At 32.7% G+C, this 14,414-nt stretch overlaps 1 long non-coding RNA gene across 1 annotated transcript; it reads right to left on the bottom strand.

The window, feature by feature from the left end:
• Nucleotides 1–236: 236 nt before the first annotated feature.
• LOC145789737 (uncharacterized) lies at nucleotides 237–2,521 on the bottom strand. Its single transcript, XR_014328020.1, has 2 exons — nucleotides 1,668–2,521; nucleotides 237–1,094 (listed from the first exon to the last, which is right to left on the bottom strand). It is a non-coding gene; the product is annotated as an uncharacterized LOC145789737 (long non-coding RNA).
• Between the last annotated feature and the right edge of the window lie 11,893 nt (nucleotides 2,522–14,414).

Raw genomic sequence — 14,414 nt, 5'->3', positions numbered from 1 at the left:
AGCCCTATTATTTTGTAGAGTGATGGTAGAGATTCAAAAAATTCTACCAAATATTTTATATGGGTGTAAAGCTTACATTATATTGTGTGGGTCTCATGTGAGTCCTATACCATGTGAGACATTTGATAGAATTTTTGAGATTTTTAATATTTTTATATTTTTTATTTTGACAAAATAATGAAAAAGTTCAAAAATATTTGGGTAAATTACGAATACACTTTTTGAGGTTTAATTAAGGGAAAATCGGTCTAGGGTCCCTCTCTCACTTTTCGTAATGGAAGAGGTCCACAAAATTATATTATGATGTCTAAGGTCCCTACAGAGAAATTTCATATCCCTCACCCTTCAAACCTCCATAAACCAATTCGATGATTTGTCTCTCCATTCTAGAGAGAGAATCTAGAGAGAGAGAGCGCCATAGTTGCATTGCAGATCTGTTGAACAGACATGGAGGCTGTCTACTTCAATGATTCTCAACGTGAGGCAGCAAACGATGATGGTGTAATTGCTGGACTCAATGTAATGCGTATCATCAATGAACCCACTGCCGCTCCTTCTTGGCAGCCTCTCGGATCAGATTATCGAAGAAATCTTCGATTGTTATCAGACATATTCACCCCCACATGTATTGACTTTGCCCAACTCCAGTATGGCGTCCCAGAAGTCCATCATCCACCGAACCTCATTTTAGAGAGAGAATCTAGAGAGAGAGAGCGCCATAGTTGCATTGCAGAGCTGTTGAACAGACATGGAGGCTGCCTACTTCAATGATTCTCAACGTCAGGCAACAAAGGATGATGGTGTTATTGCTGGACTCAATGTGATGCGTATCATCAATGAACCTACTGCCGCTGCCAGGCGTCCATACACGATTGCTTGAACACTGGCCATTAGTTTCGCTATCTCTCGACCTGAGAAGCCTTCTGTCTTCTTGGCAGCCTCTCGGATCAGATCATCGAAGAAATCTTCTATTGTTATCAGACATATTCTCCCCCACATGTATCGACTCTGTCCAACTCCAGTATGGCGTCCCATAAGTCCATCATCCACCGAACCTCATTCTTCGAATCTACGAATCTCTCACTCCTCCACCACTATAAACGAGATTGAAAAACATTTTAGAGACAAACCGATAACAAGACAGAGTCTCTATATACAAACCCATGCCAATTTTAGACCCTTGGCCTCATTTTTAGCAAACTCATTTCCTATAAACAAGAAAGGGACAAATTGAGAGTGTGAATCTGAGGAGTTCTTACTTTAAAAACCCTGAAAGCTCTGAAAATTGAAAGCACTTTGCGTATACACTGACTTTTCCATCTCTTTGCGAATTTCTCTGGGTTTGGGAAATTTATTTGGTTTAAGTGAATTTCTTTGGAATTGGGGAAGAGAAATTTCTCTGGAGAGAAGGGAAGGCCAGAGAAATTTTCTCTAGATGGCCAGAGAAAATCACAGAGATGAGTATGTGATTTAGTCAGAGAAATTTGAAAATTTCTCTGTGAAGTCACCAGAGAAATTCTTTGTGAACCAGAATTCTCTATGAAGTTCACAGAGAATTCTCTGTGAAATTTGATATTTGATTCTACAGAATTCAGGTTGTAGAGTTGGTAATAATTGTTGATTTCGCTAAATTCGACTTCACAGAGAAAATTGGTGCAGGGACTTACCTTCCCTAGACTTTCCATTGCAAATTTCTCTGGTCTTCCCTTCTCTCCAGAGAAATTTTTTTCTCTGGCCTTCTGTATATTTCCCACTCTCCATTAGAATTAGGTAAGGATAGATATACCCTGAAAAATTTGTAGATAAGTACAACAAAAATTTATTGAATTCATTCAAAGAAAATGATAGGAATTTCCCAAACAAATTGTAGAAATTCTGAATCAATATCAACAATATAGCATATTCAAACAAGATGAAGCACATTACAATTTCTCTAGAGAGAAGGGAAATTTCTCTGGAGAGAATGGAAGGCCAGAGAAATTTACAGTGGGAATTCTAGGGAATGTTAGAGAAATTGGAAAGTCCAGAGAAATTCTTCCCAGAATTTCTCTGGACCAATTTTCTCTTTGAAGTTGAATTTTCTCTGGAAGTCTAGGGAATGACTTCTTCTCTTTCTTATCTATGCTAAGGTATGGCAAAATCTTACTGTCAACCACCTCATCTTGTTGAACTTGATCTACAAAGAGCACTAGGATTAGCAAACATAATTTTGATAGTAACCCTTCATGAAAAGATATTTGTAAGAGAACATATAAAATGCACGATGATGCAGAGTTTCCTGGATTGTGTGAATTTTCTCTGAACTATCTGAATTTTCTCTGGATGTCTAAATTTTCTCTGGACTATCTGAATTTTCTCTGGATAAAGAGAATTTCTCTGGATGTCTGGAGAGAATTTCTCTGGAAAGTCCAGAGAAATTCTCTGGACCGAATTTTCTCTGGATCGAATTTTCTCTGGATTGATGTTGAAGGACCTTAGACATTATGAAAATATTGAGTGTCCTTTATACTATAAATTCTTAATATCAGAGACCTTAAAAAAAATCCCCCTTTAATTAAAGGGAAAATTATTTATAAGTTCTATTAGGGAAACTTATGTTACATATGGTCCTACTAAAAAACTTATGTTCCCATAAGTCCTATGGGAAGTTTGTTGACACATTTACCCTCAATATTAGTTGTTAATATCATAAATAATAGTAAAACTATATATAGGAAATTGAATGTTACCATAGATCATATCTATATAAACGTAACGTAACGTGACACCTACATAAACATAACGTGACACCTATACATAACGTGACACATACATAAACGTAACGTGACACCTATGATCTATGGTGACATGTAATTTCCTATATACGAAATTGCATGTTACCATAGATCATATCTACACAAACGTAACGTAACATGACACCTACATAATGTAACGTGACACCTATAATCTATGGCAACATTCAATTTCCTATAGGAAATTGAATGTTGCCATAGATCATATTTATATAAAACGTAACGTGACACCAACATAAACCAGCAACATTTTCACATTCAATTTAAAAAAATAAAAACTCATTAAGTTTGCGAAACGTAACGTGACATGTTACGCTACGTTTATGTAGATGTCACGTTACGTTACGTTTATATAAGTGTCACGTTACGTTACGTTACGTTTATGTAAGTGCCACGTCACGTTACGTTTATGTAGGATCTTGTGGAATACATTCCAATCTAAATAGGACTTGAGACTCTATAAGAAATTACACAGGATTTAGCCTACCATAAGTGTTTGAAAAATGACTTATAAATAAGTCTCCCTTAATTAAAATACGAATACCCTTGTGGAATATTACATTTCACCCAGTGAGATTTTAAATTTCATAACAAATCGCATATTTTATTAATAAATCATGAAGTCAATTAATAATAGTCAATTAATAGTTTTTAATAATATTATAAATATGTTTCAATTAATAATTTAGATAATTTTATTATTGTTTAAGAGAGTAATTGTGATTTTCATTTTTTTAATTAATTTTGTTAAATAAACGATTCGGAGAAGGGGCATTTGTAATTTTTCAAATCATATGGGACAATCTGTACTTTAAATAAATCTCAGAGGTTGTATTTGTAATTTACCCAAAATATTTATAATTTCTTTTGTGTGGAGATAAATTTTAAATTTGCAGATATATTTTCTTTTGTGTTTTAAAAAGTGTGTTATTTTGTAGAAAGTTTTGTAAAAATACTATTTGTCCTTTTTTTTGTATTTTTTAAAAAAATAAAAAGACAAGTAGAAAATAAACCACAGCCAGCCAATCATGCCATAGTTTTATTTTATTTTATTTCAAAATAATTTGAATAGGTGAAACCAATTGAATATAAAAGAAAATACAATTAAACATGCTATAATTTTATCTTATTTTTTCATAAAAGATTTTGGTGGCGTAAAATATATAGCAATAAATGGTTACATCACTAATCAAATAACTTAATAAGATTATGATTACCTCAACCAGGAAGGACATCGACATGGGTTGGAGAAGGGTGTGGTGAGTCCAATGTTTTTGAAATAGTAGGTGCGTGGACAGCGAACAGAACATTAGTGAAGAAAGAAAAGAATAAGCGCTTGGGTAGCAAGGAAGGGGTAGAGGTGGTGATTAAGTAGATCGAAGTATGAGGTTAGAATTGAAGAAGATTGTGGTGGGCTTATTGGAGAAATGGAGGGAAAATGTTTACATCGACCACAATCTTGATTTACACCAATGTAGTTTTCAATTAAGCTCTCGTACTTACCCTTTTGTGACAATATCATTGTTAGAAATGGAATTTAGAAGTTTTGAAAAAATAGATTTTTTCTCAATTTTGGTTTGTTTTTTAGGTGAGACCCATGGGTCAAAGTTGGTAGGTCTAAGTGGTAACGCGTTCTATGTTACGTTGTGATTCACGTAGTATGTTTGGCTGCTCAAAATCATTATCAGGTGAATAGAAAATTGAAGCCAGAAAGAGTTCTATGAAAATGGTGTTTTTGGTGAAATTTCCTAAAGATTTGGTTTAAGACTTATCCCACATTGATTTGGTGAGCAAACTTTGAGTAGGTTTATAAGGCTTGAGTTTGGAACTTGGGATAGGCCTTAAGGGGCATCCAAGTTTTGTAGAAGGGAGGTAGTGGGCAAAGTGGGCTACACCCATTAAACCAAAAATAAACACACGCGCGCGTTGCCACCGCCATCCGACCGGCTGTGCTGGGCTTGAGCGCGAGTGTGTGGTTGGGTTGGGATTGTCCGCCCTAATACCTATCTTTTTGGGCAAAAAACATTTGAATTTTATTTTTCTAAAATTAAATTCTAATTTTTTGGAATTTGAATTTCGAAAATTATTTTCAAAATTGGCTCCTATTTTTCTCTACCCGCACAAATGAATATCTATTTGAATTTAAACCCAACAGCTACATTACCTGTTCATTCAAACCGAACAGATATAATACTTGTTCAAATAGGTTTTACACCTGTTTAATTCAAACTGTACAGCCCCCTTTACATCTATAAATAGGTAGTTCCTCACTTGATTTTTTCACTCCAATTTTTGTCCCAAATTCTGCCTACTCTCTTTGCATTTTGATGCATTATTTTCCTTGTAAGAAAGAGTGTAAACACTTAGTGTGTTCGTTGTGTAAATAGTGTGTAGTGTTGTTATTATTCATTGTTGATCATTTTATCCTGGGAGATAGATATCCGCAATCTGAAAGCACCGTGGAGAGGACGAATTTGTTTGAAGAACATAGTGTTAAACACTGGACTTGATCAAAACTTTGTTCGAGAAGTTAATAAAGTAAATTGTTAATTTATTTTCTGTTTTATTATTTATTTATATCAGATTTTGATTTTGATTTTGTTTTTGTTACAAAATAAAGATCTATTTTTTAATTTATTTATTTTTATTTACTGGTTTGATTTTTGTAATCAAACAATCTCTCTCATTTCCTTTATTTCTTCTGTATTCCGTTTGTTGTTAAGTACACAAATAGATTTTTTTTTTTTTTTTTTTTTAAATACAATGAAATTTGTCCTACAATCATCTCACCCTTACCACAATTATCCATCAAGCCCCTTATCTATTCTCTATTTAGCCATTTGACGTCTCGCCGTCCATCCTCCTCCATCTCTCAATTTTTTACTCCAATCTGTCCTTATTTTTTTACCCCACCCCTTCACAGAAATCAGAAAGCAAGAAGAAAAAAAATGTGAATGATTAATGAATGGACAATTTTGTAAAAATTACAAAAATCACATGTGCTTGATAGTAATTTGCTCCCCTTCATGTGTGAAGATATTTAAAAAGTAAGAAAATAAATAAACTCATTTGTAATAATTTTCTATGAATTATTTAATTTAAACTCATATTTTACATTCAGCTATTTTTCAGGTTATTGTTTCCATTCACAAAATAAAACCGCCTATCATTTTTTTATTTTTTATTTTGGTGTAATAATATAGTCATGGTAATTTAAGGGTGATTTAAACTTGGGTTTGAATTTTCTCCAGCACTTTCTTTATTTATCTGTGATTCTACTAGTAATAATGATTAGTAATTGAATTTGTTAGATTACAATAAACCATAATGACTAATTATTAAATTGTGATATTTGGATTAATTACTAAATAATAACTGAATGAATAAAGTGTTAGAGATGATCATATTCCCTTTAACTCTTTTGATGGTTTAAATATAATTTAACTTTTACAATATTATTAAACTAATCTTACACGATTATTGTACTGTCCCATTTGGCAATAGATTAATATAGTCAAAAACAGCCAAATTTTTAGTGGTTTTTTTGACTAAAATGTGAAGGGAAAAAATAATATGTCTGGAAAAGATTTTTTGAATTTTTACTAAAAAAATGTATAAAATATTAAGTGGATGAGAAAGAATTTTTAATTTTTTTTTTAGGTATGAATTGAACATGTTTGGCTGTTTTTGGTTGTATTCTCAAAATATATTTTCACCCGCCTATTTACGCTTCACATTTGGATACAATTTTTAAATCATAATTCCACCATACAATTCAAAATACATCTCCACTTTCCGTTAGACTGATTTCTCCATTCATTTCTCCACTATGAAAAGCTTCCAACGATACATACTTTGTGTCTTCGGTCTTCTCCATTTCTGAAAAGCTTCACGTGCAAAGAAATTTAAAGCTGAACTTCATGAGTTGTCTTCCTCTCTTTGAACAATCACAGCTCAAGATTCTTATCGGGTCGTATTCCTCTCTGTGAACTGAGACCTTCAAATCTAAACCATGTCTGTGAATCCCCTCCCCACCCATAAAATCGCATCCACTAACTCCCACAAATCAAGTGACTTGCAGTTTGTGCGTTGTGGAAGATCCACTCTCCAAGTAACGAAACAACAACAAGACCGAGGTCAAATAAATCACAAATTTCTCTTAAATTTAAAATTACAACTCACTAATTTCCTCGAACATCCTCAAATTCATTCCCAATTTATCTGTGTTAGGCCAAATTTGTGAAGCGTATTCTCAAATCAGACGCCTACTGAAGAAGCGCACATTCACCCACTGTACCCACTACTATTTCATTCCTACTGCTTTGGTATGTATATCCTTCAATCGATCTGCTAGTCGTATATCATTCAATCCTTCAATCGATGTGCTATGTAATAGCTGAAAAGTAGAAATGGGTTCTGATTTGTAATGTCCTAAAATATTTTCTTTTAAATAGTCAGTGCATTAATTAATTGAGTAATATTTGGATTGGAGTGTTGTGTAAAGTTATGTGCGAAAATAATTCAATTTTGTAATAAGTTTTTTAAAAATATATATAATTTTGAATCTTTGAAATTATGAATTTTTTATTTATTTATTGTTCCCATATGAGTCTAGCACGTTGGATAAAAATTTCAAAAATAAATTGATGAGTATTTATTTTATAAAAAAAATTTGCGAACTGATTGTTGTTCAATTTAATTTACAGCGGAATTTGAAATTGAGTTTTAGGTGTTTAGACCGTGATTTGGGATAAATTTATTGGGTCTATTTTTGTATATAATTAGACTATGTTTGGCTTATAGATGGGACCCATGACTTAGATTTAATTTAAATTGAGTTTGTTTAATGACTCATGTTTAACTATTTGGTTCTTTTTAATTAGGTGATCGGTAGTAATCACCTTGGGAGTTGTTATTATTTATTATATAGGATTATAATAAATATTTAATAGTTGATTTTATGGTGTGTACCATATGGTGAAAAATTGTATATTTTTGTATAAATGGGTGTATATTTCGTGATGAGCAAAATATTATATTTTGTGATGTACAAAGATGTTATATTTTGTAGTGAGAAAAAATTATATAATTTTATAATTTATATTATAAAATTTTGAGATACTTTATATTGTATTTTATATTAATTTTTGGTGTTGATTTGTGTGAGAGGCATTGGGAAGGCAACCCACGTGGGCTGTCCCCGTCCTTCTTTCCTTTTTTTTTTCTTTTTTTTCTTCATTCATTTCATTTGGCGTGTGGAGCAAAGAGCTCCTGCTCTCTCCCTCTTTGTCCGTCTCTCTCTTGGTCTCTCTCTCTCTCCCTCTCTTTCTCTTCTTTTTTTTTTTTTCCTCCTCTATTGTTGGCTTAAACCTTAAGCTTAGAGTGAGAGTCTTTAGAGTGAGATTTTGCAAAAGTGTTGTAAATAAAAGTCGGAGAGCTCGTCGTGATCTTCACAATGGTGGTCTCGGATCCATGGTCGAGTGATGTTTACATTTTCGAATTAGCTTTTCTTCATATTTAAGGTAGGGACTTTCTTCATATTTTTACATTAAAGTTATGTTAGAATTATTTTGAGAAATTAAGTCATTTTAAGAGGTATTGCATATATATATATATAATTTTCAAATTTTTGTTTGGTAATTTTTGAAAGAAAAAATTATGTTGAAATTTTAAGAATGTTGGCATTTTGATATTGATTTTGGGAAAATCATCTTGTGTTGTTAATTTTGTAAAAAAATCCGAAAATAAAATTTAAAGGTTGTATGATTGTATCTACATCATATTATGATTAGACGATTTATTTTGAGAAATATAAAGTTGAAATATATATTTTTTTATCTTTGATTTTGGAATTTATTTTTGAGAAAAATAAATTGATATTGATGAATATTATGTAAATTGTTAAGTTGGGATTATAGAGTTGTTTTGGGATTAAAAACTTTAAAAGTATTACATTCATGAAACTTTATAGAAGGTGATATGTTGATGATTAAATTGTGTTCATTTTTTTTTTTTTTTTTTTTTTGTGAAAATGAAAAATGTGAAGTGTGGACTTTTGAACTCATAACCTTGAAAATATTACTCTTGGGCATATTTCATAACTTTTGATGTAAATATCATGTTGGTTAGGTAGATTTAGAAAAAGTTGTGAAATTGTTATTGGTAGGGAATTTGGAAAAAATATTATCTCTTTAAGTAGCTTTGCTTGAAATATGGTTATGTTTGAGGGATGAGACATGTGAAGTTAGGTTTGGTATTATAAATTTGAAATTTTTTTGAATATAATAAACTTACTAATTTAGTGAATTAAATTAGTTTTGGTTAAAAGGTTATATCCGTTATGGTTAAAAATGTGTTATTGAAATTATACCATGACTTTTTGATATAGTAGGATGGAAATGGTAATATTTAGTAAGTATGTGATTTGGTAAAAAAATCATATTGGTTATCTTGGTTGAAGTGAAATAAAAATTGATTAAAGGTTTTGTGTGAGTCAAAATAATTGGGAAATCGATCAATAGTTTTAATATTTGGTGTATGCTAATATGTTGTTTTTGAACATCAAATTCATATATGAGATGTTTGACGTGTAAATTGAGGGTTTGGTTAAATTGGGAGTTGTTTACGTATAATCTTGCTATTTAAAGCATTTTTGTATATAAAATTACATGTGGATATTTGAAAGTGAGAAAACCCTAATTTGTGAAAAATCCTAAATGACAATGTTTTGGGAGTTTTTGAATTATTGAGAAAAGACTTTGTTTGGTTTTGAAAATTGAGGACTTGATTCAAAAAACACTTATAAAACTTTTAGAATATCGAGTATTAGTTATTCCTTTGAAATGTTGAGTTAAACGGAAAGTTATATAAGCCTTGAAAAGTTATCTTTAAATGTGGAATGTGTATTGTTTCTAAATGTTGAGAATCATGGGAGATTTCAGATTATGGTTATATGTTGGATTGTATATCCATGTCATTATCCTTTAATTAATATATTAGAGATAACTATTCTGGCTATCGGTGGAAATTTACCATATTGCATTTAAATGAGGAATTTCTTGAAAGGATAAGAAATGTTGGAACTTTGAAAGTTTGATATATAATATGTTATAGATTTGCCTTGAAATGACTAAATTGGAAATGTTGATTAACATGTGGAGACTATATGAATATAGATATTGTTGTATTATCTCTTGGAATTATATTATAGTATTACATTGATAGAGATATGGAATTTGATCACAATGGAGCATTGTGTGGTGGATTTGAAATTGGAACTATTCTAATGCATTGTTACATATTGCATTGTCATTCCATGTCATTGTTATCATAGATTTTGAATTGTAATTGAAAACTATTGTTTTGAGAAAGGAATTGTTTTTGGGAAACAAGATCATTTGGATTTGTTTTGGGTAAATACATTGGTAAGTCCAGATAGGAGGTGTAGTTTGATGTTAGTTTAAGTTGGCCTAAGTGTCTATGGTGAAAGACCGAAAACAAGCGCAGAGGAGGTACCACTGCCCTTCCGGTAAGAGACCGGTAAAGTGGAGATTTGGTAGTGCTTGATATGCCTACTTGCAGACACCAGCCTAGGAATTACCAGAATCGTATTCATCACCTTGAAATTTTATTGACATTGTTGGATTAATGTGTTTTTAAATTGGCATTGTGCACGAGATATTCAAAAGATGAGAAAAAATACCTTGAGCATGAATGGCATATGCATTCATCTCATAAGACCGTATAAAAATGTATTTAATGCTTTGTTAAATATCATTATGAATGGTTTAGTTATTTGATTCAATTGGCAATGGGATAATTGAACAAATTGGAAAAGGATGTCCTATTACTATTGAAGCATGTTTATTTATTTAAGTTAACTAGTTATGGTTAATTAAATAAATTGAATTTAGGAGATTATGTGATAAAATTTTATGGTTTGACATGATATAATTTTATGTATATGTATGAGTACCTTTGTACCCCAAATCTTTTAATGTTTTAATATAAGATTGTTTGGTGAGCTAGTGGTTGCTCACCCCCTGCTTGTACATGTGTACAGGGAATGCTTTTCGAATTTGAAGATCAAACAATGGGTTTTACCATTTCATAAGTGTAATGTAATGATGGATTGTACTACTTCATTTGTTTGTTTGGCTGAGTGCTATTATTTTGTAAAGAGTAGTGTCCTTTCTTTTATTGTAAGCTTCAGGGCATTTCTTTTATTTGTATGTAAATGTCCTTATTGTATCACGAGAGGGAACATGTATATTTAATTATTTATCATTTTCATCAAATGATGAATTGTCATTTGTAAATGAACTTAATTAATGAATATTGGTAATGTTATCCGAGTAATAAAATTTGGGGCATGACATGATCTGTCAAATTGGTCAACCGCCAGGACAACTAGCCGGTCGTCCCACTGGTCTTCCAGCCGGTCGACCGCCAGTCCAACTCCCTCTCCTCTAGGTCGACCGCTACTCACCTCCTTTGATGTTTCTCTTCTTCTGCTCTCTTTCTATTTATTTCGGCTTATTGTCTACTGTGTACACTTGTTTCACAAACTTTTTGCATGCAATATTTTGTTTTTTCTTGTTCTATCTGTTTTTCCTAACACTATTAACAATTTTAATTGATAAATTTTTTTTCCTACCGAAGCATAATTGTAGATGATTCTTGCATTGTTATTTTTTAATATCCAATTCAAATTAGTTTAGATATAAATTGTGTGTTATTAGATGGATGACAATAATTCTAATGACAATTAGGACACAAAAATGTGGAGTTCCAGAATTGAAATGAAGCTAATAAACATGTTGAGAGACGAGGTACCAAAAAATCAAACAACAGGCCGTAGTACTGTGTGGACAGTTAGGTATTTGAACCATTTTGCAACTAAGTTGCAAAATCTGTATGGGTTTCAATACACCCCAAAAGAGGCGAGACAAAAATATCAGCGACTGAAAGTTGATTACCAAACTTTCAAGAGATTGCAGGCACAGATCGGTCTAGGATGGGATCCCATTGTAGGAACGGTTGTCGCACTCGATGAATTTTGGGATAAGGTATTGAATTAACCTGTACCCTTTTCAATTTTTTTCGTTACATTTGATCACACGTACAGTACGCTTATTTTTAATATTTTCAATTGTTGTAAGCAATAAAAAATGTTAAGAAATTTAGGACAAAAGAATTTGAGTATTTTCAAGAAATGGCTAAAATTGTTGAAAATTGTTGTGCCACAGAGTCCTTGGCTCGTGCATCCACACAAGGAGCCCCTGACTCTAATGAAGAGGAAGAAATACTTAATAAATTTTGGTTGCTTGGAGTTGGTGGGAGTAATGCGATTGAATCTATTGCTGTTGACTTATTCGCCGATAAGTACATGGAACCATCGAAGGGCAAAAGTCACAAGAGGGGCCCTACAAATAGCCAGACTGATAGTGGTCATTCTAAAAGGTCACGGTCAAGTGGCTTTGATGATGTCTGCGCAGCTTTCACTACCTACGTACAGGCAAAAACGGAGCATTCCCGTGCCCGATCAACAAACACAAATACTGTAAGTGCAGGTGGTGATGACTATTCCCTTGATGCATATCAAGATGCCCTGTTAGAGCTTTGGGACATACCACTGGTCTAGTACATTAGGGCACTGACACTATTCAAAGACAAGGAATGGCTGAGGTTTTTTATGCGTACTTCTGCCCATATGCGCTTAGCTATGATCCTAGTTTTGCAGTGAAAGGAGAAGTTATGGCTTGATCGAGTTTGCAGTTCTCTTTGTGGTTATGCAACATGATTTGATGATTTCTGTTTTGCTTTTATTAATTTTTTTTTTCACCTGATGACATGCTCTGTTTTATCCGTCTTTGTATGTTTATTTTTATATTTTTCTGAAACTGTTTTTGTTTTACATTTAGATGTCATTTTATTCTTCTGCGTTCTTTCATGTCTATTTTCTTATTTATACTTCAACTTTCAATTTTACACACAACATACAATATGAAAAGGTAGTAATGACAATATGACTAAATATTAATATGTTTTTTCTTCACATGTATATTTTCATTTAGTTCGATAAATGACTAAGGCCGACAAATTGTAGCCATTGGTTAATTTTAGTTTTACCAATAATGGTAACAGTTAGCATGTTGTTAATCATGTATTTTTTTATAAATTATGCGTTATTGTGATATAGCTGAAACAATATGTCATCCAACATAGAAAAACAATGCAATGGAAAGGTCATCAGATGAGGATGAGGTTAATGAAGATTTTATGGATTTTTTGATGATTGCTTTTATGAATAAGCATATGAATGTGTCAACCAGTAGACGACCGCAGTGAACTTGTCCATTCAAAGGTGATGATTACATCTTCAGTTTATTAAATGGCCATCCAGAAACAATGATAGACATCATGCGAATAGATGCACAAACATTCATTTTATTAAAAGACACCTTACTTCAAAATGGCTTTGTCGAAACTAAACATATGCATATCAGTGTCGAGGAATCGCTTGGCACTTTTTTGTACACTTTCGCACAAAATGACCGGCATAGACTACTAGCCGATAGATTTCAACACTCCACTGAAACTATTTGTCGACACATCAAAATCATTATGTGGGCACTGTGCAAGCTTGCATCAACGGTTATCAAACCACGTAACCAAGATGAGATACCATCAAAAAATTTAAATGATAGGAGGTTTTTTCTCTGGTTCAAGGTATGACTACATGTTTGTCCTGTAAGTTTTCAATAACAGCAACGAATGAATTTTTTTTTTTGAATGTTTTAAAAGTAATATGTAGGTTTATTTCGCGTTTAATGTCAAACTAATATATTTCAAGTAGGTTGTGTTGGTGCTATCGATGGCACATTGGAGGATGCGTGGGTCCCTGTCTCAAGACAGAATACATTCCGTGATCGCAAAGCTACGGTATCGCAAAATGTACTCACAGTTTGCGACGTTGACATATTGTTCACATTTATCAATTATGGATGGGAAGGTAGTGCCCATGACAACGCAATTTTAGTTGACTCAATTACAAGAGCTGATCTACATTTCCCACACCCACTCCATGGTGAATGTCACCAAATAACACACTGTACTGTCTTAAATGTTGATTTTTGTGTACATGTATTTGACAGAGCAGTGCCTACATTATTTACATGTAGGCAAGTATTATTTAGTGGATACCGGCTTCACGAGCATGCCTGGATTTCTTGCCCCATTTCATTTCCAAAGCTATCACTTGCAAGAGTTTCATGGCCGTCATTATTCTGGACCCAAGGAATTGTTTAACCATTGACATTCATTGTTACGCAATGTCATAGAAAGAACATTTAGTGTTCTGAAGAAACGCTTTCCAATATTGCCGTCCATGCCAAATTACAAGTTCACAAGACAAGGACCCCTCGTGATTACATGTTATGTAGTGCACAATTGGATTCGTTTGTATGTACCTATGGACCCATTCTTCATGGAAACGGATAATGAAATGGTGGCAGAAGCAGCAGCAGACGGGATTGTTAGAGGCCAAGCTAACTATATTGACATGTCACAGCATGGGTTGACGTACCAATCGAACTTCAAAGATGCAATTGCTACAGCTAT

Source organism: Camellia sinensis, chromosome 1 (assembly GCF_055761805.1).
Source record: "Camellia sinensis isolate YWXY chromosome 1, ASM5576180v1, whole genome shotgun sequence".
Classification (NCBI taxonomy): domain Eukaryota; kingdom Viridiplantae; phylum Streptophyta; class Magnoliopsida; order Ericales; family Theaceae; genus Camellia; species Camellia sinensis.
This window is presented reverse-complemented; position numbering and strand designations above follow the sequence as displayed.